General features: G+C 32.9%; 1 pseudogene; it reads right to left on the bottom strand.

Moving 5' to 3' along the window:
• Window positions 1-2523: 2523 nt before the first annotated feature.
• Window positions 2524-3289, bottom strand: LOC149547828 (NADP-dependent glyceraldehyde-3-phosphate dehydrogenase-like; annotated as a pseudogene).
• Between the last annotated feature and the right edge of the window lie 21361 nt (window positions 3290-24650).

Raw genomic sequence — 24650 nt, 5'->3', positions numbered from 1 at the left:
AGAGATAAGAAAGTATCCACCTTATGAATCCAAGCACGAGCAGTCATTTTTCCACTACCATCAAATGTGGGTAATACCAACTTGTTGGTGACATGTTGCAAATCACTGTGTTTATCTACTTGCTTCTTCCTAGTAGATCTATAGTTCAGGTACCTGTCAAATGTCCATCCATCCTATACATATTATGGTAATAAATCTCACTCATTCCTTGCTTGTCAAAGTTCATCTACAATATCTATTACCATAGCATTAGGTGTGTGTGCTGGAGTTTCTTCTCTGAATGTAGGATGTGTGGGTCTATCAGCTATTCCAGACTGTGTCCTACGTTGTGATCCTACTATGCTCCTATCATCCTAGTCATTATTATGATTATTCCTCCTATTTTCCCCAATCAAATGTTGCATCATAACCATCATTGCTTGTGTACTTGCCTCTATTGACTGTAGCAGCCTCTCCTATTGCTATAAAGTCTCATCATCTTGCACACTTTTGGATGGGCTTTGAGAATTTCTCTTAGCCATATTCTTAATTATGTTGGTTCTTTTGTAAACTACATTAAATGGTGGCTGGGTAACCCTATTAAGCTAGCAGGAAACTACTCTGATACCACTGTAATGACCCTTTCCAATAGGCCACTAAAAAAAAACCCCTAAATTTAATACACTACTAAAAGTATATTGTTGAATTAAAGAAATAATAGTGCCAATGTATTCATTCAATGAAAACTAAATGTTTTTACAAATGATATGGAAATTTTTAGGACCAAAATATTATAACATGGCACATTACAGAGAAACCCTAACTGGTTGTATACAATTGAGAACTTGTTGCAACTACAGATTGAAATGAAGAACCTGGATTGATTAAATGGTGGAGATTAAATGCTGAAGATGATATGATGAAAGTGCAACTCCAACTGAAACTCCAAACCAGCAATTAAGCACAAGTGAAAGGACTGAAATATCCTTCCCACCACTGCAATAATTTAGGTGATCTTTCACACCCTCAAAATTGCGCACCAATTGAGATTTTTCATTCTCAATGGCTAATTGTGACTACTTGCAGAAACCCTAGGCTCCACAATGCACATCAGTAAATATCAATATAAATCTCGATGATAGGAAATGAGCCCTCAATGCCTATTTATTCTTTTTTTCCTCAATAGGTCGGCCTCCTTTTTAATTTTTTCTTTGCTTCTTCCAGCAACCTCTAGAAGATTTTTTAAATTTAATATATAAAGTTACCTTGTAATATATATATTTTTTAATTGATAACTTTATAATTAACTCCTCAAAAAAATAGGGACATTACACTTGACGCAATGCCATAAAATCTATTAGTCTTAAGGCACAAATTATATTATGTCCCATTGCTTTCAATCATTCTACATTATATGCCAAGATGGAATTTATTGCAAAATGAGTTGCTCCTAGAATGCAATGGTATTAGCATATGCAAACAATGAATATTTTGATGGTTAACTCAACTATATGAAGAAATATGCAACCAAATATAAATAATTCTAAAAATAATTTGTCTCTATTAAAAAATTAATATTATAAATATAAATCTCTTGTATCTATGAATTTTATAATTTAGACTACAAAATTGACTCCAACCTAAAAAATTGAACAAGCTTGGCTAACTAGCAAAGAACTGCTTTTACTTGCATGTTATCCCAAAGATAACCATCTGGGGGAAGCGTTCCTTGAACATTCTAGGCACTTATTAATATTGTGAGTAATATCATAAAAACACATTAGAAAATTCAAATGAGTAAGATTTGACTTAATAGCCTGTAAGAAACTCATACCTTTGTAACATGATAAAATATGAAAGAAACCACTTTACATAGTAACACAGTAACAATTGGATTCCAATTTTCATAAAAATTAATATGCTTTTTAGAACATTTGTGTGGAAATATAGACACCTTAGTTTTAGAGGAATCCACACATTACTTTAGTTGTCTTTCTAGGTTTTCTTTAGTTTCTTATTCTAGGTCTTGTATCTATCAAGCTTATTGTGAGGATATATAATACATTGACAAAAAATTGAACAAAGACACATAATGGAGAGGACTTTTTCTACAAGGAGCATATCTATGGTCCAAAAACTTTAATGTCAATATTTTTAATTGGAACACCAAAATTGCCATGGGAATTAAGCAAGTTTGAGTAAGTTTTATGCCAAAACTACATTCTTATGTTGTGGTTTCTTAATAGATGGACCACATTTCTAATTCCTCTTTAAGGACACTACTAAAACACATATTTATTTTTGAATTTTCTATAGGCTTCTTCTCAACTATCTCACCACTAATTTTTATATTCTAATCTTGAGAAATATGTCTACATTTAAACAAGTACAATGCATTAAAGGCTGCTTATAAAATACCTAAATATTAGCTTTCTACAAATTATGTTATATTGAGTACCAAGATGTAGAATATGAAAGTACAAAAAGTACTAGGAAATATTATAAAAGTTAGATTCATCAAATTATTTTACTATCATAGATTTATTAGTAAATAGAGAAGCTCACACCTAAAAAAAATATAGCTCCATTTTGTTTAGCATCCATAACCAAACATTCAATATAATTAGTAGAGGATTATGTGACGATAGGGGTGATATCAAAGTTTTCTTCCAATGGGCCAACCACCATCTTGGCAACTTTGGCTTTCACCTTCTATATAAGTGCACCTGACAAAAATTCTATTACAAGATCTACCTTTACTAAAGGACACCTCTAGTCAATAAGAAAACAAGATACAATGTCATTCTAATAAGAAAGATGAGATACATAATTATTATGTAGATCAGTAAAGATGATACCTATATGAAAAGCCCCCTTTCACAACATTGGTTTTTGCTAGGTCAATATATGTATCCTATAGTTTAGTACAAGCATATTTCAACCAAGTTCCATCTAAAGGGGAACCATGCTTGAATTTTTTGAGATTCATTACCAATGCCTCCTCCTGTAAAACTAAAAAATGTAAAGAGAAAGGAATTAGTGATTGAATAATATATAAGTTATCAAATTATTATCAGTGTACATATGCAATTTGCAATAGGGTCCAGAGACAAAATGGAATGAGTGATTAAATAGAATGCCAATAGATTTAGCAAGATGATAATTATACATATTGGTTGTTACCAATATACCTGATGCAATTTACACCAAGGTAAATAGTAAGGAAGTCCCCAATTTTAGATCATTTCCCTATAACACAACTAGTGAGACCCTTGTGAAATCCAACCAAATGAAAATAATGCACCATGTGTAATGCATACATGCCAATATTTCTAAAAGTCTCATATATTGATAAATATAGGCATGGAAAAATTTAAGTGATTTAGCATTCAATGTAAGCTTGACTCCTTAATCATGAATTTACTATCCATATGATTTTTGCACATCCATTTTATATATATAAAATTATTGTAGTCCATGACATAAGTCTCTTTGATTTTTTTTGTCAAATAATTCACCCAACTATTTGCGTGCTTCTACACTTTGCATATACTACTATTGTTGTTGTCCTTGAGATGAAGTCTCTATGTGGTATTATGTCAAAAACTCAATCTAGCTTATGCATGCTTTGACACTTTACATACATATTGATAAGATAATTTCCAATTTTTTACATATCATTCAAGCACAAAATTCCTTGAAACCAAATATCTATGAGGCATTTTGTCAAACTAGTTGTAGTGATTATCCATTCATCCACACTTTTAATGCACGACAATTAGAACAATTGTAACTAAATCTGATGAAATGTATCTAGTATTTTTCATTTGATTAATATCCAAAACCTATTCCAAAAATAATATTGTGGCACAGGTTGGAAGAATGCATCAATTCTTGATAATGGTAGCTAGGAATTTTATGAAGTCTCAATAATATAAATCTGCAAGCCTTAAAATACACAATAGAAGTTTAATCCAAGGAAAACCTTCGAGAATTTTCTTCTAACAAGAGGAAAACACATCAAATTTGTCAAAAAATAAGATAAACCCTAGCAAGCATAAATTTCCATTATGGCTATTATTGACATGGAAAATATTAAAAATATGTGATGTTTAAAACATTCTCATTGTCTGTTATTTGAGGGAAAATTCCTTTGAGATCTAACATCTTTCTATTTTGTAGAGCCCAAATTAAGATCTGATTAACTATGTGCACATTTCTCACCCGCTAGCTTTTTCTTACAAACTTCTCTAATGCCACACCATTGAGATCTACACATTTTTGGATTAGAACTTTGTGGGTGTCATAGAAAAGATTTTTTGAGGTTGTGATTCCTATATGAACTTGCAAATATTTTTAGTTGACAGATGAAGCCCAATTGCCTTTCGAATGGATTTTGTATAATTGGCAAGGCTACGAGGTCTCATGAACTTTCCTTACCTCAATTGTGGCATGTCAAAAGAATTAGGTTCCCTTCACCAATAACCCCCATTCATAAAACTCATAAACATAACATTCTAAGAGAAAAATTAGCCAAAAAAGTATATTAATTAACCTATCATGGCCATTAGAGAAGAAAACTAAAGTGAGGAAGGAGGAAAAATTAATCTCTATGAATGTGTGATAGAGAAAATGGAGATAGGGAAATGAAATCTTTAGTCTATTCTTATTATACTTTTTTAGTGGCAAAGGATTGTAGAATGCATGCCAATAAATTATTAGTGTGGACTTCTAAAAACCTTCCATTGGTTCATTATGTGTTATCGCTTCTTCCACTCACAAAGAAGATACACCAATGACCATTTGTGAATTACTTCATGGTAATTGAAACCCTTTCTAGCCATGGGTATCCACAAATTAGAAGGAAGTGAAAAATTAAAATGGAAAAAATGAAATAAAATTAGAGTTTCACACCTTAACATCTTTTTGTCTTATGTTTCTTTATTATGAAGTGAAATGGGGAGAGGATTCAATTAAAATTTTCACATTATTAAAACTCTATAAATCAATGTCCAAAATGATTAGTACATTATTGTGATTTGATCACTTATCCGAACAATAGAGTCATCAATAATAGCAAAACTGTAGATTCGATAAGACTACTCATTCTCTAGTTTTTGTACCATGTAGTATGCTAGTGAGGTCACTTATTTTCTCATTATCTCTTTCTTCTCATCAAGAATGGTTAAGATTTGATTGTCAATTTTTTCATGTTTCATGTTGGGTGGGGGAAACACTAGGTTATTGAGACAAAATGCTCATCGACACTCTAGCTTTTTTCATGATTTCCAAATTGAATGAAAGATCTAAAAAATAAATATCATAATAGTCATAATTATTAAACATGAATACTTTATTATTTAAAAAATATACGTACATAAATTATATTAAATGTTAATTTTTAATAAATTAAATTATACTTATTATACTCAAATTTCATAAGTTTAATCTATTATATATATATATCATAAATTCAACTTGTTGTAAGAACATGATTCATAACAAATGTTACTCCAAAATAATTGAACAAAGTATGGCTAGATTTGCAAGTTTTTCTTATTACATTTTTGAGTTTTTAACTATTGCAATCATTTACATAGTTATTATTCAAAAACAATAGCAATTACATTCTTTAACTTTTATTACACATTATGTTAATAAATTATTGATATTTTTAATAATAATTTGAATCGTGTTTAATTTTTAACTATGACTATTAGAAGCATATACAACTGGATTTTTTATAGATATTAGATTTAACTATTAAAATAAATGAACTCGTAAAATAAATGAAAAATTAATAATTAATAATAACTTTTATGTTAGTAAATTTAATTCTTATGCAAACCTTGTCTTTAAAATAATGTATTTAAATAAAGATAATAAACTTTGTCATATAATTACATGTCTAATGTCTATATTAAAAGTGGATTGTATATTTTTTTATTAAAAAAATAAAAGGGGATCATTCTGTAAGAAGTCAATTTCTACATGTGTGACCCTTATTGATAACCATAACCTATAGGAGTTAGACGTAGAAAAAACATAAGAAAATTTAAGTCATTTGTTTCCTCTCTATCTAGTGTTGGTAGATAAACAGGCACATGGAATTATTATAACATGTGATAGGGAGACATTTAAGATCTATTTTTAAAACAAAGCCATGAAATTATCATTAGTTGAACAATAACTACACTTCATGACTTGCCTTCACATCGACTAGGTACACACTCACCCTTATTTTGATGATTAATTATTAGTGACCTATTATTTAGTCATTTATTTAATCATTAATTTAGTCACTTATCTTTGTCTAATCTTGTGATTTTACTTGATGATCAAATTAGTCATTTATTTAGTCACATATTCTCACAAATTGAAAAATGTTACTAGAATTTGATCACTTTTATTCACATGACTATAAATTTTAGTCTTGTGACTAAACATTTTAGTCATGTGATCATTTATTTGCCAAAATTTTACTAGTGTTAGTAGATTCGCTTGGTCGCAATAATGGGCAACTAACTTGACCTTAAAAATGACTAAGTGTTTGACACTAATTGCCAACATGACTTGGAGATCAACAATCTCCACCTTTGACATTAGTAGCAAAAACACTTTCTCATGATTTAACATTCCATCCAAAATTACAAAAAAAAAGTACTCCCCTTAGACTGTGACTCAATCTTCATATACATGAGTTCTAACATACTCTTAGTTCAAAATGAGTATTAATTACATTCAAAAGTGTACATTAAAAACTAGCCAAACATGATGTCGTACCTTCCTAATTATTTTCATCTTGTGACTCTTATTCCCCCTTGTGAAAATCATCTACTCCCCCTTGTTTTTGTCACTCATGGTTGCTGGGCTATAGGAGTCAAACTGTATTTCTCCAAAAAGGGTTTTTGAATATGTAGAATTATGGATAATGCATTATCCCAACTAGATCTCATACATTCCAAAACTTGAATTTTGATTTCTAGTTAAGCAATTAGATCAACCAAACTGGTCACAATAGAGAGATGAGGATCTCTTTGTACTAAAGCCTTTATAGATGTTCATTTCCTTTGAAGGACCTCCAAATGAGGTATTAACATTGTCTAGATGGAGATCAATTTAGCCCTTATTTCACCATCCTTAGCCATCAATTTAGCTACTCTCCCTTGAGAAAAAGACAAATTGTTAAAATGAATGGAGCTTGATCTTGCGTCCATGCGCAAAGAATGTCTCATTAACTTTAAAACTAACTAAAACTTCTCAATAAGATGTTGGTTTTCCTTTGTAAATAATTCTATATCACAAATCTTTTAATACAAAGAATGGACATTTTTTATAGCTACCTCTAAGTTATTTGCAATGCTAGAGAGTTTAAACGATTTTATTACAATCTTGTTGAAACTTTCTCCACCACTTTGATCTCAAACTTCTTTTTAGACCACCTCATTAGTTTCTCATTAGCCTTTATATCATCATTTTTTACCTTTTCAACAATGTGAACTAACTAATCTATTAGAGGTGTCTTCTCATTAATACTTTGAATATCAAATACATCAACAAAAATATCTTTGATCTCATGTAGTACTTGTCTATGTTGATGTTCTCTTTTCATTTCTTCTTGTTTTGTCTTCCTTGACAACACATCTCACAAAATTTGCATCTGATCAAGGATCATATTGTCAAGATAAAACTTTGGAATCACTATGACCTCATCAAGTTTCACTAGCTTCCCAGGTGACTTGATCATCTTCTTCATCTTGTTCACCTTGGGTTTATTGGTACTCGACAGGTTATCTATAATGATGATACTTTATCACATAGCTTTGACATCTCTTAAATTTTAGTGTCAATACTAATTACAATTATCTCCTACTAAATAGATACCACCTATTGATCAAGTGTAGAAGTTGTCTTTATTTTAGTCATTGAGGAAGGTTCTACACTAGGCATCTGAACCGATGCTTGACCAACCTCTTTCTCTTTTGGCTCTTATTTCTCCATGGTCCTTAGTGGTACAACCCCATTTTTCACCTCAACATGAGGTCCTAAGGAATTAGCTACAAACTGATTTCCTTGAGATTGGATACCCTCATCTCCTTTTTCTTTATCAATTACAAGATTGGCCTTAGGAGGTGGATGCAAAAGTGTGATTAATGTATTTCCATATCCTTCAGTATTCTCACCTTGTATGCTTTTATCTTCAACTATGATTATAGTTATTATTGAACTATCAGGTATAGAATCTATAGTTTTTGTGGTCTCTATCCTTGGATAATCATTAACTTGCATCAAATTTGGACTTATGCATGGTAGAGGTGTGTCTGAGGTTGCCTTATAATTGCTTCACTTTTGAGTTCTTCCTTGGTCAAGGCATTGACATCTAACTATGTATCCTCAGTTGCATCCTCAATAGTAACATCATCTTGATGCTCACTTTCCTCTACCTTCTTCCTTATTTCCTCTTCCAAGTAATTAGGCTCATCAAGATCTTCTTTATTATCAAGTTCAACTTGACTTGATGTCCCTTCATCCTTCTACTCTTTATCAGAGATCATGCCAAAAATAATTTTCCAAATCAATTTGCTTTTTTGAACTACAACTTCAATTTTATTATTTAATTCAAAAAATGCTTTTTTTTTGGGAACAAATATGTTTCTATATTTCTCCATTAATTTGGCAATCTATTTCTTATCCAAATCAAGCATTATTTGTGCCAATGTAGCCTCTCTTATTTTCCTCTTGGTCATTATACAAAATTTCCATCTCTTGTCAATTTTTCTCTACAATTCTTTAGGTATGATATTTCCAGTCTCTAATAGTGTCATCTTAAAGGTTCTTGTCATTTCTATTATGGTGTCCTCTATCTTTGTCTTATCATTTTTACTCATTCTTTCAAATTTAATGAACTTACAACCTGATAAACCTGTACAACTTTTGATGTTTTGGAATATTTCATCTATATTGGTTAGATGCTTATGCAAAGCTACCTTAAAATGACTAACATCATCTGAGTCAATTTTCTCCTCATCTTCTACATCTTCTTTTTTCAAAACTAATCTCCTTCTTAGCTTCTTACTTGTATGGCTTTGTTATGTCTTGGGTGGCATTTTCTTTCTCTTACTAGAGCTCACCCATTTTCCTTGTTCAAAATTCTTCTCCAGGGTCTTGTTTTGAGACCTAGCCAATGTTGTTGAGGTAGTATCCTTTTTTCTTGGTTTTTTTGTACTAGGAGGTGTAGGCTTCTTCAAAATCTTCTTTTTAGAGGGTCAACAATGATGACTTGCTTTCCTTTCTTGGCTTCTTTCCTGACTACCACTATTTCTTTACCTTTCTTTTATGCATGTTATACTTCCTCTTCACTTTCTCCCTCATCACCAGATTCCCCCCCTCGCCCCCCACCCCCCAACCTTGTGTGATCTATAGTGGTGCATTCTACTCTCCACCTTGGCCCAATGTCTTCTCAAGATTTTTTACCATTTTCGTTCTCTTTCTTTCCAAGGTTGCAATTTTCAAGCCAATAGTTATCTTTTTCTAGCTTCCTCATACGTCCCAAATATTTGAGCATTATTGTCAACCTTCTCTACTAGTAATGGTCTTATAGCTATAGATATTTCATCAATATTTACTTCATAGAGAAATGGCCTCTACCCGTGGCATAACATCTTGCAAATAAGTATAATCAATATCCACAATTTTAAAAAAACATCATTATAATATTGTTCAACTAGGGATACATGAATTCTACTCCTCTTTCTCATCTTTTTCTTGAATTCATCAAAATAATTATCCATAACATTATCAAAATTTGCTCCAAGTTGTAGAATAAAATCACTTATCTATAGTGTCACTGGTTGGTATTGACTCCAGACAACATTTCCAAAACTAGGCAAAGTATTTTAAACATAGAAGAATATGTGAACAATCAAGGAACTAAACTTACACATTTTGTTTTTTGCCTTCCTAATTGATGATAAGTTTTATTCCAATTGAGTCAATTGTAATTTGGCCAAATAATCTGTATGATCCTTCTTTACTATCTTCCATGCCTAGTTAGCTACAATATAAGGTACACTATGTAACCTACTTGGTTGAATTTGTGTGCAATTACCCTTACCAAAAATTAAATTTTTGGATCAATGATGGTAGAAATAGTCATTCCACATTTGCTCCACATGGACATTGTGTTTTCCTCAATTACCTCCTTACTCTAGCATCATATAGTTCTTTTCCCTTCAAGAGTAGGGTATCCTGTAACTCAGTGGATGATCTCTTTGGTAAATTTTACTAGCCCATTGTCTGACCATACTTTCATTTCATGAACTCAACTTAAAACTATCTTGATCCATTTAATTTTGAAATCATGAGGGAATTCTAAGGCACAGACTAACCCTTTGTCAGCAACATGCTTGTGCTCATCTTTCAATGCTCCATTTTTGCACAACTTTTTATATTCCTCCATCAGCTCATAGTCTCCAATCTCACTAATATGGATTTACATCATGAATCATTATGACCTTGGGTGGGATCAATGGTAGGGAACTCAAGGGATCTCCCTTCATTGTAATCTCTGGTACACCTCAAAAATTGAGAGGTGGACAAGCACCATTTATTACCAATTGGACATTCCTTACCTCCTTATCTTGCTTCTTCATTTCAATAGTTGAGTTCATCACCATTTCTTTAGGTTAGAGTTCAAAAATACAAGTTCTAAGTAACTCAGTAACAACAACCTTTTCAACACTTCACTATACTTGTCGACGACATGCTACTGAATCTTCACAAATTTTGCACAAACTACTCGTCCAATCACTTTAAGTGACTCTACTATTTCTTTGATCACTTTGTGAGTGGAAATGAACTATAATATTCACTATATAAGTTCAAATAGTTGAATTGGGTCTTCAATAAATGTTCTATACTCTGGTGGGTGTAATATATCTATCTTAGTCTTCACATGAGAACTCAATTAACACAATTCCTTCCTTCCATCACTTAGTCAAAACCATAACTGAGTCACCATTGACACTTCCTTACTTAACTCATTCAATATAAGAGCTTGGTCTATGTTGTAGAACTCGATCATTACAGGCATAAACTCTAGTATCTCACACCAATTGTGTATATGGACTATTTTCTTGGATCTTGCCTCTAATCTATCCTAATGCATCTTATATTATGTAGATATAGACTTTAGAACATCTCATGTTAGGAATTGGTGTATAATATAATATTCAAATGCATAGTTCCTTACATACTTTATTTTCTTAGTTAAAAGTAGTGCAACCACCTAATCCATTGGATTGGGTGATCTTAACTTCACTAGTTCCACTATTGCTTTCTTCTTCCTTCTTTTTCTAGGTTTGGTTCATCTAGTTCCTTGTCATCTCAACAGTATTTTTACCTTTTATTTGTTCATTTCTAGGTGCTAGCGACTTAGTTTCACAATTTCTTCTCAAGTGACCAATCTTATGACAACTATAGAAAACCAAACTTATATTCATCCAACTCTAGGATTTTCCTCTAAAATGTGTCCCAGTACAATTTTTGGCAATATGTCATCTATTCTCCACTCTTTTATGATTCTACTTCTTCAGTAGATGATAGGTGCTCGATATAGCCTAGTTCAGAGGTGTCACTGGATCTTCTTGGTGTTCTCATAAATTCCTCAAAGAATCTCACAACTCCATTAGGTTTTTTCATCCTCTTAATAAGTTCCTTCTTAGATCTTAACACACTCCTTAGTTGATCATTTTTTGATCTCATATTTACAATTTCCATGTCTTTCTTATTCAAACCTTGATTTTCAAGTAACAATTGATTTACCCTATCCAACTAATTTCTTGTGAGCTTATGTACATCAGATGTCCTTTCATCAAGTCTAGTGGTAATTTTTGTCTTGTCTTCTTCTGTCATTATCTCATCTTCCTTAGCTTTCCTTTCAAGTTTAGTCACTTCATGTAGTCTTACTAATATGATTTCATGCTCTCTTTTTAGTCCTAAATTTTTTTATGCCAAATGTTATTCCTCTCCAATAGGTCTAAAATTGCTAGATCACTTTCATTAGAATTTCTATCGAAAAGTAGTCCTTCAGTGTCTTCTTCTTGATATTGAGTGTCATTTTTCTAAATAGCCAACTCTTTCCTTCTCTTTAAGGATTTCTTCAATTTCTCTCTTGTTTTTTCAAGTTGTTGTAGTATAATTTGCCTGTCAAGCTTCTGATTTCCAATTATCTTTCCCAACTTGTAGGCCTCCATCTCCAAGATCTTAAATCTCGAGTGGTTAGACTTCTTCTAAGAGAACTTTTCTCTAATACCAATTATTGGAAGTCTATTGGTAAAGTAAGATACTAAGAGGGGGTGGATGAAGATCTATAAAACTTTTGTCCTTTGAAACAAATCTCAAACTATCACCATAAGCCCTTTACTCAACAACATCAAAAATCACATAAATAAGTACTACAATGATATCTTTGATCTACACTCCCAATCACAATGATAAGCTTTAAATTTTTGAATATCTTTCCAATTTTTTTCTTGTAGAGGGGTTCTAGCTAACCCCAAGGATAACAAGGATTAGCTATAAAGTCCCAAGGTTGATTTGGTGTGTGTGGTGTTTAGATTCTTGTGATTTGTATGTTCAATTAGGATCTAGTATCAAAGTCTTAGGAAAGTCAAAAAAAGAGTCAAAGGTTGACCAAGACTCTAAGGAGTTGATTCTGGATCAAAATATGCAAGTTAGGATAGGGAATTGTCAAGTGAGCAAAAGTTGTAAAATTTTCTCATGATAACTTTGCAATTTTGCAAAGTTGTCATGACAACATTTCCTAAAAATTAGGAAATCACCGTAATGGTGTACTAATCCTAGCCTAAGGGTCCAAACATGTGGGAATATGATGTATAATGTTAGACAAACCCTAATCTAATAGTTGGGAGTAGCATTGTATGAACTAAGGTTTGGAAGAACAAGAACTAACTATTTTTTAGTAAGAGAGTTGTTAATATCATATTGGTTTTGATGAAGTAGTGAAAAAACACTTAGTCATTATTGAAAAAAGTAAAGTGCATGTCAAGCATAATTGTTCAGATACTACATGTCAAGTAATATGACAGTTAGTACCGAGCACTAGTAGGTGTCGAGCAGTCAATATGTGTTGATTCATTTAGGTGTCAAGCCAATAGAGGGAGCCAAGTAAATAGTATGTATCGAGTGATTATGGTGACGAGAAAATAGAGTGTGCTAAGCTATTTAGAAGTTGAGTTAAAGTATTCAAAGCATAATGAAGGTTGAGCATCAAAGCCTTTGGATGCCAAGTGAATAGTTTATGACATAGATGTTTGTAATGGCATAAACTTTATGTAAATCATTTTTTGGGCTCACATAATCATATTTTTTATTATAAGAGATAAATATGGAGTCATTTAACAAATCTCTATGCAATACATGAAACCAATTAGATTGAGGAAAGCATTAGGCGGCATTAAGGATCAACCTCAATCATTGATCCTTACCTAATCAATCACCACCAATGTTTATTTAAGAAAGGAAAACCCTAAAAGGTTAAAAATGTGCGAGGAGATGAATGCTAAGAGTTTAGAGGGTATTCATGGTGGTTTAGATGGCTATGATAGAGTTATACATTGCATAATTAGTTTGAGAACAATGGAGTAAAGAAGTGAAAGGACAAAGGAGACATATCTGAAAGGGAGGATCAAGGTTTAGATAGTAAGGAGCAACAAGGTGCTAATTTAAGGATCATAGTGTTGAATCATTCTAATAGGTGATATAGAGAAAATCTCTAAACTGAGTAGTCCTAACAGGCTATTGTAAATATCTTAACTGAGTGCTTACTTTATTGTAAGTTTAAATCCTCTAACAAGATGAGACCTAATAGTCTTTGTAAGCCTTTAACAAGGTAGATCATAGATTATGATAAAATATATTGTAGCCATAATTGGCCACACTTTACAACTATAGTAATGAAGATTTTTGGGTTCCATCGCCACTCTAGTTTTACCTTCTCATTGGAGTATTTTTGGGTAAACAAATTTATTGTGTTATGCATTATTTACCTTATGCTATGGATGTGATGCATGCTAAGTTATTTCAATTTATATGTTAAGTTATGAGATGGATGTCGGTGATATGTTTTAAGAGGCAAAAGTTTTTAAGTGTTGATTCAACCCCCTCCCCCTCTCAAAACATACTTTCCCATTGTTATTTCCAACAACTAGTATTAGAGCTTTGTTCTCTAGAAAGGAAAGTTTTACAGCTTTGGAGGTAAGATCTTAAAGATGGAAGTCTACAAGTTGGAAAAGACTATTAAGAACCAGAAGATTGAAATATAGATTTCCCTACATCAACTCAAGGAGGCAAGAGATGAATTGTAGAATTCATTGAAGAGAAGAAAGGAATTGGCTATTCAAAAAAATGACACTCAATACCAAGAATAAGACACTACTAGATTATTTAAGGATAGAAACTCAAATGAATTTAATGTAGCTATTACAAATTTAATGGCAAAGAATGGAACCCAAACTAAAGAAGTTAGAAATCTCAAAAGAGAACAAGAAGTACAATCAGTATTTCTATGTGAGATAACTAAAAATAAAAAGAAAGTTGAGGAAGAAAAAGTCATAATTGAAGAAGACAAAAGAATACTAAATAATAGACTTGAAGAGAAGACATCAGATGTGCAAAAGCTTGCTAACATTCAATTGGATAAAATGCATCGATTGATGCTTGAAAATCATGAATTGAATGGAAAGTACATTGATCTCAACCCTAAAGTCATAGAATGATCTACTACAAAATGAACTAAGAGCGAAAAAGTAATTCATTGAAAGATTCAAGAAACCAAGTGAAGCCATAAAATACTTTGAGAAAGAGATGGAATCACCATGACCCAATAATGATACTACTAGATTGGGATACACTAATAATGAAGAAGGAGAATAATCTAAAAGTGGTTAGGAAAGGAATAAAAAAGGTAAGAACTACAAACCCACTTGTCATAATTGTGGAAGATTGGGTCATACAATAAATGTTTGCAGAAGAAAAACTGTCAATCAAAACTCCAAGCAAAAATACAGAGGATACTAATACAACTACAACAAACAAGGACATCTAGAAAATAAATGTAAAACCAAGACCATGAGCAATCAGAGATTTGAAGGATGTTGCTACATTGTCAAAATTATGGACACAAACATGTGAATGTAGATCAAAGACCAAGTGGACATCAAACAAACAAACAAAGGTACACCAAAATGGAAACTCCTATGATTGGGACTACAACACAAGATATAGTTGTCACTATTGTCAAGAATATGGACATGTTCCTAAAAATTGCATAAGGACACATTTTAGAGGCAACTACAATAGATGGTTGAGTGAGATTACATGCTTTAGTTATCTCACAACTAGTCACGTTATCAAAAACTATCCAACTAGGTCACTAGCATCAAACAATGAATCTAGTAAAGCTAAAAAAAAGGTAAATGTTGAGAAAGTGAAGGTGTAGATGAACAAGACATGGAGAAAGAAGGAAGAGTGTAGTACATAAAGTCTAGATGAGGTCACTTCATCCAATGGATCAGGTGATCACATCACCCCAAACTAAGAAATAAAAGGTATGTGTGGAACTGACATTTGAAAAGTTATATTTGCATCAGTTCCAAATGTTTAAGATCTAAAAAGAGTAAATATGCATGAATCGATTGCAATGAAGAAGTTAAGAGTAAGAGTTATTCTATAGGTATATTATTTTCTATGTTGTTTCCAAGCGATGGACACAAGGCTAGTATGAGTTGAGCTCACTATGTTAGCCAAGCATGTTGAAAATCCTATGATAGACAAGCTTACAACTATGTAAGCACTGAGAAATTAATGCCAAATTTGAAGGGTTATATAGTTGATTTTTTAATCATTTGCACTTACCAAAGTTTTAAGAGAATGAAGAGCACGAAGGCAAATTACAAAAGGAGATTCTAGTGTTTGCAAACTAGATCTAACTATTATTCGACACCATTCTAAGAATTCAAGAGGTATTCATCTTGAGTTAAGTTACATTATTTTATTTATCACAAACCCTAGGAAATTAAATTGGCAGCTAGTTCTTTGTCTACTATTAGGAAAGAGGGGAAATAATTTTTCAATGTTCAGTTGATTAGAAATGATGTTAGTCAGTCCCCTTTCTAAGCAACTCCTGACATTGCATACAAGGGAGATCCATTTGGTGTGTTATCTATGATACCACCAAAGGTTCTCATGATATAGGATGTGAGATGTTGCTATACTAGAAAGATTGGAGAGGTGGGAGACATGTAGATTAGGGAAACCTACCAGAATCTATGTGACAATGATGTTTTGAGGGAAGAGAATAAGATTGTTAAGAGAAAAGGGTTAATGCGTAACCTAGACTTTCCTTAAATGTTTAAAACAAAATGGATTCGTATTGTTCAAAGTTGTATACATGACAACTAGATTTGGATCGAGGGTGGACCAATCAAGATTTCTAAGAGGGTTGTGCATATAGTAACAGGGTATCCTACCCTTGACTGATTGAAGAGAATGTAGAGTGATGCAAAGGAGGTTTTTGAGAATAATACATGTGCCATGTAGAACAAGAGAGGGATGTCAATTGACACTATTTCAGATCCCATTGTTGCCTTTGTAGTTAAAGTCATTGCCCATAAGTTCTTTCAGTCAAGCTGACTAAACAATGTTTCCTGTATGGCAGTGGACTTAGGTTACAAAATTATAAAGAGAGATAATTCCTATGACCTTGCTGAGTTACAACTACAACAGTTATTAGAAAACTTCAAAGCCATTAGGAAGACCAAAAGTGGAACTTGCAAGTTTGGTTCTTTGATTGTTTGCATATTTTTATATGTGCAAAACATATTCCCCACCTTTGGTAAATTGTATTGGAAGACCAATATGTTAGTTATACAATACTTTTAGAATTCATTGAGCAAATTTGAGACAATTTTGAGTTAGTCATGACTAGTTATTTTGAGGATTTTAAGAAAACTATGAAACAAAGATTTAGGATTCCTATATCATTAGTGGAAAAACATTACAATTATGTGTGTTTCCTAGGTGATGCATATTATACATATTTGCAAGCAACAATAACCAAGGTCAAATGGTTAAAACCCTTGCCATATGAAATCAATGTGGATGAAGCATCATAGCCTTAGTAGTAAAGGAAATTGACAAGGATGCAACATCCTTTGGAAATTATGATGAGGCAAAATCTAGGATAACAATTAATTTATAGATTGCCTCTATTATAAGAAAGAATAACAAAATAGTTAAGAAACTAAAAGAGAAGTTTAGTGAAGGTGACGAGGAAGCAGTAGTAGTAAAAAAAGAAGATGATGATGATGAAGAAGAAGAAGAAGAAGAAGAAAAATTCCAAGCACCACTAGAACTTACACAAGGCCTAGGAGAAGATGAAGATTTTAATGCAGAAGGGTCAAGGGAGAAGAAGTCAAGGAAGCACCTAAGGTTGCTAAGAAAAAGAGGAAGGCAAAGGAATAGGCAATGGAGAAAGAGAAACTCAAGAAGAATGTGAAGTAGTCACATAAAAAGCCTTATGTACCTTTAAGAAGGTCAAGCACTAGGGTAGCCCTTGCATAGGCCAAAGAAATTGCAAAGCCTAAAGGAAAAAGAGCAAGTGACACAGTAAACCTAAGCCAGCCTACTCAAAAGACCTTCAAGAGAATAAGGAAGAAGTAAAAGCCACAAGAGAATTGAGATGAGGAGGAAAAAAAGTTTGATGACTTGAGTCAATTTGAAGTGATAAGCCACAATCCCTCTTTTGACATTGATAACTTGTGTGAAAACATTAAAAACAATATAGATTTGTCAAGTTTTACACATGTTGATTTTGATATCTAGGGAGTGTTGATAAAAATAAGGTTGAAGAGGCCATATATGATATGTTGGCTACTTTCAAAACTACTCTACTAGAGAATGCCAACTCTTTGCCTAAAATTCTTTATGATAGAGTTGAGAAAAAATGGCAATTTAGTTTGACCACTTGGAGACAAATAAGAGAAACTACACTAGCCCAAGTTATGCCTAAATTGGATAAAAGGATGATTGCCAAAGTAATGGAGAAGCATAAATGGAAATTTTCTCCCAAATATAGAGCATCCCATATTCTGAAGAAGAACATAGAAGATGTGGTAACCAAAAGTACATCAATTTGGAAATCTATTTATGAGTTATCCATTGTAGCAATAACTAAGAAATGTGAACAAGAAGAGCAAGAACCTGATAATAATGAGGAAGAGAAAGATAAAGAGGCGAACCCAGTCAAGGAAGGTAATGTGGAGGGTACTGAAGGAACAAAAAAAGAGGCAAAAAATGAAGAAGAGAAGAAAGATGTATAGGATACACAAATGTCGAGTGCTAGTCCCCCACATGATGGCCAAGAGAGTCAATGGGACTCAGTGAGCATTAAGGATGTTCTTGATAAAATATCATAGAATTTCAATCCTTTGACTAAAGATGATTTGAAGAAAATTTTGCAAAACTCTACCAATGCAACACTTTTATGTAGTAATTCAATATTGATGAGAGTGCATGAAATTGAAAAGGTAGAAGTTGTATCTATAGAGGAGAAACAACAAGTTACAACAAATGTGCCCCCACCAACTACAGAGATAAAGGATAAGGAATCACATGATCTTCAAAGAGATCAAAGGATAAACTTGGAAAAAAAGGATGCTACAATTGAGACACCATCTATAATGCCAACAATTGTCATTCAGAAGAAAGAGGTAGAAACATGACCTACATATGCATTAGTGCCAAGCCTAAATAGTTTAGGTTTATCAATTGTAGTGAGTATTGAGAAGGATGGAAAAAAAGTGCATAAGGGTCAAGAACCAAGTCCTGTACCTATTCCACCATCACAATGTGAAGTCCATAAGGAAGTAAAAAAGGCTAAAGAGTTGAAGTTGACTACTAAGCTTGAGGATCAAATAGATATATAGACTCTAGTTACATTGCCAATTTCTACATCTCCTCTCAATCATCACACTCTTTAGAGGTTGAGTACACATGCCACACCATTATAGATATCAAGGTCAAGTTCCAACACACCCAAGAGTGTTGAAGTTACATCATTTGAGGATGTAAGTTTAGATGAAGTGATTGAGCTACCAAAGTTTGATTTGAACACAATCACAATTGAAGAAATGAGCATTCTTCGAGATGCTCTATAAAGGAAGAAGAGGTAAGAAATCTTAAGGAGGGAGCATAAGAAAAATAAAGTGTATGAAATCAAAGACATATTTTTTGATTCTTTTAGTCTCCTAGAATGAATGAAGGTAAGCCCATTATAGAGCAAATTATCACTATTATGGACAAGATAAAGGATGAAGACCTAGATTCTAATGTTAAATTATTAGAATGGTTAGAAAGAAAATTTCATACAAAGGTTTTAGAAAAGATATCTAGTGCTATTGCACTAAGACAGGTTGATCTTGCAACCAAAATGGAAAGTGTGAAAAAGGTATTAGAGAACATTTTCACTCCCTAAACAACACTACGCAATGTTGATCTATTCACTAAGGAAAATCAATAGGCTATTGATCAACTGTAAGGATATCTACAACTCATAGGTAGTACTTTCAAACTATCTCCTACTAATAGTCAGATACACTTTAGAGGTTACTAACAACTCAAAGTATACTTGTCAAGTTGCAAGAAAAAGATGCCAATATCATATCTACTCTGAATATTATCCAATCAATATTAACACCTCACATGGAAGTGTTACACAAGGAACTAGCCTTTGCAGATACTTTGATGAAGAAATATTCTCAAATTTCTACTCATGAAGGTTTAGTCAACCTAGCTTCTAATCTTGAAATATAGATTCATTCATTAGATGTGGCATGTGATAACTAGGATGCAACATTAAAGATTATCATTGAGTTACACAAACCATTCCTAGACAAACACACTATAAGTGTACAACCCAAATGACACAAGTGTCAAAAAAGGGGGATATAAAGTTTTGGGTAAGTATTTTTCCAATTTTGAAGGAAATTTATCAAGGCCGCATATCTACTTAGCAGGAGTAATGAATGAAGCAAGAAAAATGAATTATTGATTAAGGGGGAGCAATAAGATATGGAAGATAGAAAAAAATTGCAAATTTTGAATTTTTGTATTGAAGTCAAGCAACGAAGAAACATTATCTGACTTATGCATTATATAAGAATTTTTATGCCATGACAAAGTGTTTTTTCCACTCATGCCAAAGGGGGAGATTTTTAATCTCAAATTGGTTTTTAAAAAGTAGTGACAAAACACTTAGTCATTATTCAGCAAAATAAAGTGCATGTTGAGCATAATTTTTTAGATAGTACATGTTAAGTAATATGACAGTTAGTACCGAGCACTAGCAGGTGTCAAGAAGTCAATGTGTGTGGAGTCATTCAAGTGCCGAGCCAACAGAGCGAGCCAAGTAAATAGTATGTACTGAGTGATTTTGGTTACAAGAAAATATAGTGTGTCAAGTTATTTAGAAGTTGAGTTACAGTATTAAGAGCACAAACTTCTATGTAAATCATTTTTGGCTGACATAATCATGATTTCAATTATAAGAGATATGTATAGAGTCATATTATGAATCCTTATGCAATACATGCAACCAATCAGATTGAAGGAAGCATTAGGTTGTAAGAAGGACCAACCTCAGTCATTGGTTCTTACCTAATCCATCATCACTAATGTTTATTCCATCATCACTAATGTTTATTTAAGAAAGGAAAACCCTAAAAGGTTAAAAATGTGTGAGGAGAAAAATGCTAAGAGTTTAGAGGGAATTCATAGTAGTTTAGATGGCTATGATGGAGTTATACATTGCAAAATCAATTTGAGAAGAATAGACAAAGAAGTGAAAGGACAAAGGAGACATATCAAATCAGGATGATCAAGGTTTAAATAGTAAGGAGTAGATCTGACATCAAGTAGCAAGGTGCTAATCACAAGGATCATAGTGTTGAATCATTCTAATAGGTGATACAGAGAAAATGTCTTAATCAAGTAGTCCTAACAGGCTATTGTAAATCTCTTAACCGAGTGCTTACTTTATTATCAATTTAAATCCTCTAACAAGGTGAGACCTAAAAATCTTTGTAAGCCTTTAATAGGGTAGACCTTTCATAGTGTAGATCATAGATTATGATCAAACTCATTGTAGCCATAATTGGCCACACTTTACAACTGTAGTAGTGAAGATTTGTGGGTGTCATCCCCACCCCATTTTTATCTTCTAATTGGAGGGTTTTTGGGTAACCATATTTATTTTTATTATGTGTTATTTACTTTATGTTATGGATGTGATGCATGTTAAGTTATTTTAGTTTATATGTTAAGTTATGAGATGGATGTTGGTGATATGTTTTAAGATGCAAAAGTGTATGTCAGAGGAAACAGAATCCATTGGAGAAAGCACCATGGTCACCAATGCAAAATTGAAAAGGGATTTGTCAGAACAATGAGAGAAGAATAGGATTCTTGAGGAATTTGTGGAAGACATAAAGAAAAAACTAGAAGAGGTTGTAGAGATTGTAGGAAAGATGAAAGAGTAGTTAGAAGTGGATAAAGACAAAGGAAAGAGTTGAGTGGAAGAAGAAATAGAACTAGAACCAGACCCTCCATTGGAAGAGGAAGCTTTCATCAAATTTTTGAAGGGATTAAGTGGTAAGGCACTAGAAGGAATTCTTATCTTCACTAGAATGATTGATTCATAATTAGTTATGGAATGGATTGAGGGTATGGAAAACAACTTTGAGTGTGATGGGATGATAGAGGCCCAAAAGGAAGATAGCCAAATCAATGTTGACAAGCATTAACTTGGTGGAAATTGTCACAGGAAGAAAGAGAGAAGGAAGGCAAGAAGCCAATATTCAATTAGAAGACTATGGTGGATAAATTAAAAGAAAATTATTTCCTAGAGGATTATGACATCCAACTACACAAGAGGAGACAAAATTTTAGATAGAGAGATCTAGAAGTGGCTTCCTATACTGAGGAGTTTAAAAAACTAAGCCTTAAGTCTAGAGTGCAAGAAAGTGAAAGTATTAAGGTTGTTAGGTATCTAAATGGCCTTAGATGGAATATACAAGAAGAGCCAAGTCTCTTTACATTTACTACCCTCCATAGTTGTTATCAGATGACTATTAAAGTGGAATACAATTTTGAAAAGAAACAAGACTCAAATACTAGTAGAGGAAGAGGAAAATATTCTAGAGGTGGACATAAAGGCAGATCTAGTGGTAGAAGCAATGTGAATAAAGGCCAAGGGGACTCCAAGACTATTGAACAATCCTGTGAACCTAGTAATAGGGGTGTTTATGGAAGAGGAAGAAGTTATCCCAGTGGTGGAAGAGGAAGATCATGTGGATTTGGAAGAAACTCTCATTTTACTTCCATGAAATGTTATAATTGTGGGTGATTGGGTCACCCTGCATATAGATGTCCTAATAAGCCAACATCCTCACCAGGTGATAAAAAGGATTTATTATGTCCAAGAGGAAGACTCTTCTAAATAATCAAAGGTGAATTTGGATTCAAAGAATGGTAAAAATTTGATGGTTAGAAGGATATTGATCAAAGAACCTACCAAAGATGAGCATAAATAGAGGATAGCTCTTTTTAGGGTCACGTGCAAGATATTGGGAAAATTTTGTAGGGTCATCATTGATTCAGGGTCTACTAATAATGTCATCTCAGAGGACATAGTACAAAAGTTGAAGTTAACCAAGATTCCTTATGAGTGTCCCTACAAAGTCACTTGGTTTAAAAAAGGGCAAAATATATTGGTAAATAATAAAGTATGGGTTACATTAACCATAGCAATATGACAGCTAGGCACTCCATAATGGCAAAGAGAAAAAGTACTCATTCAGGAAGAATGGAGTAACTTACAAGATTTAGTCTATGATAGAAGAAGATGTAGTGGAGAAGGAAGAATCCAATATACTTTTGATGAGTGGGAAGGAATTCCTAAAAGATATGAAGAAAGAAGGAGTTGGCTATGATATATTGGTGAAACCAAGGGAGGAGGAGTCACCTATACCGAAAGAAGTGAAGCAACTATTAGACCAGTTCAAGGACATTATTTGCGAGGGTACAATGGCTACATTACCACCTAAGAGAGAAATTAGTCATCATATTGAATTTGTTGCAGGGGCATCATTGCCTAATAAGGTAGCATACAAGATGACACTAGAATAGAACAATGAGATAGCAAGGCAAGTTCAAGATCTTTTGGATCAAGGTCTAATCAAGAAGAGTATAAGCCCATGTGTTATTCTAGTGGTATTGACACCTAAGAAGGGAGGTAAGTGGAGAATGTGTATTAATTCTAAGGAAATAAATAGGATAACTATTAGATATAGGTTTCCTATTCCTAGAATAGAAGATTTAATGGATTTCTTAGTGTTAGGATTAAACCTCAGATGGAAATAACAATTACATACAAATATAACCAATATTAGAAAATAATAGATCACATAGAAAAGAACACAAGACACCAAGATTTAACATGGTTCACCCAATCCTTGGGCTACGTACACCAAACAACAAGTCCAATATTATTACAATCTAGTGATTACAACCTGATTACAATCTGTAATCCCTTATAGCTCAATATTGCTACAAGAACCAATTTTTGCATCACCTTATGAAACAATCCCTAACCCTAAGCCCTTTTGCACAATTATTTACCACTTTAGGGTTATGACATGTTGGCCATACATTGGTTAATATAAGGTTTAGGGTTACAACATGTCAGCCATACATTGGCAAACATTAGCTATTGGTAAATAGTAGCCCAAAACAAAAATTCGGGGCATCCCCAAAGAATTTATGAAGTGTGTACAGTACTTCCCTAATTAGTCACCACAAACTAACAATCTCCCACTTGGGGATTGATTAGACTCCACACTAGACAAAAATCTCCCACTTGGAGACTGACCCTATAGCAATACCACTACCATATAGGCCTCCCACTAGATCAAACCACCCTAGACTGTGTTATTATTTTATTCATGTTCAGTCTAGAAGACCAACCAAAGCTGAAGAGGAATTTAGCTTCTCCCTTGTCACTACCTTTTTAAAAATATCTACTAGATTTTCATCTTTATGTATCTTATCCAACTTTAATTGTCCATCATCCAAAATTGACCGAATGAAATGGTACTACGACTGAATGTGTTTTGTCTTTGAATGGAGAGTAGAATTCTTTGCAAGATGAATGGCACTTTGGCTATCTGTAAACAAATAATTATCCCGCTGAGGGTGTCTCAATTCTTCCAAGAAGAATTGAAGCCATATCATCTCCTTGGCTACCTCTATAGTAGCAACATACTCTACCTCTTTAGTGGATAAAACAATAACCTTCTATCACCTAGAAACCTAGTTCACAGCTGCCCCACCAACAATAAATACATAGCTTGTAGTACTCTATCTAGTATTAATATCCCCTACCAAATCTAAGTCAACATAGCCCTATAAATCAGGAGTAGAGCCTCCAAAGTGTAAACATTTATTAGATGTTCCTCTCAAATAGCTAAGAATCCATTTGACTACATTCCAATGCTCAATTCCTTGATGACTCATATACCTACTAACGAATCCCA

Source organism: Cupressus sempervirens, chromosome 7, assembly GCF_028749045.1.
Source record: "Cupressus sempervirens isolate cs-2001-9-10 chromosome 7, ASM2874904v1, whole genome shotgun sequence".
NCBI classification, from domain to species: Eukaryota; Viridiplantae; Streptophyta; class Pinopsida; order Cupressales; family Cupressaceae; genus Cupressus; species Cupressus sempervirens.
Note: the sequence above shows the minus strand (reverse complement) of the source record. Positions and strands in the feature narration are given on the sequence as shown.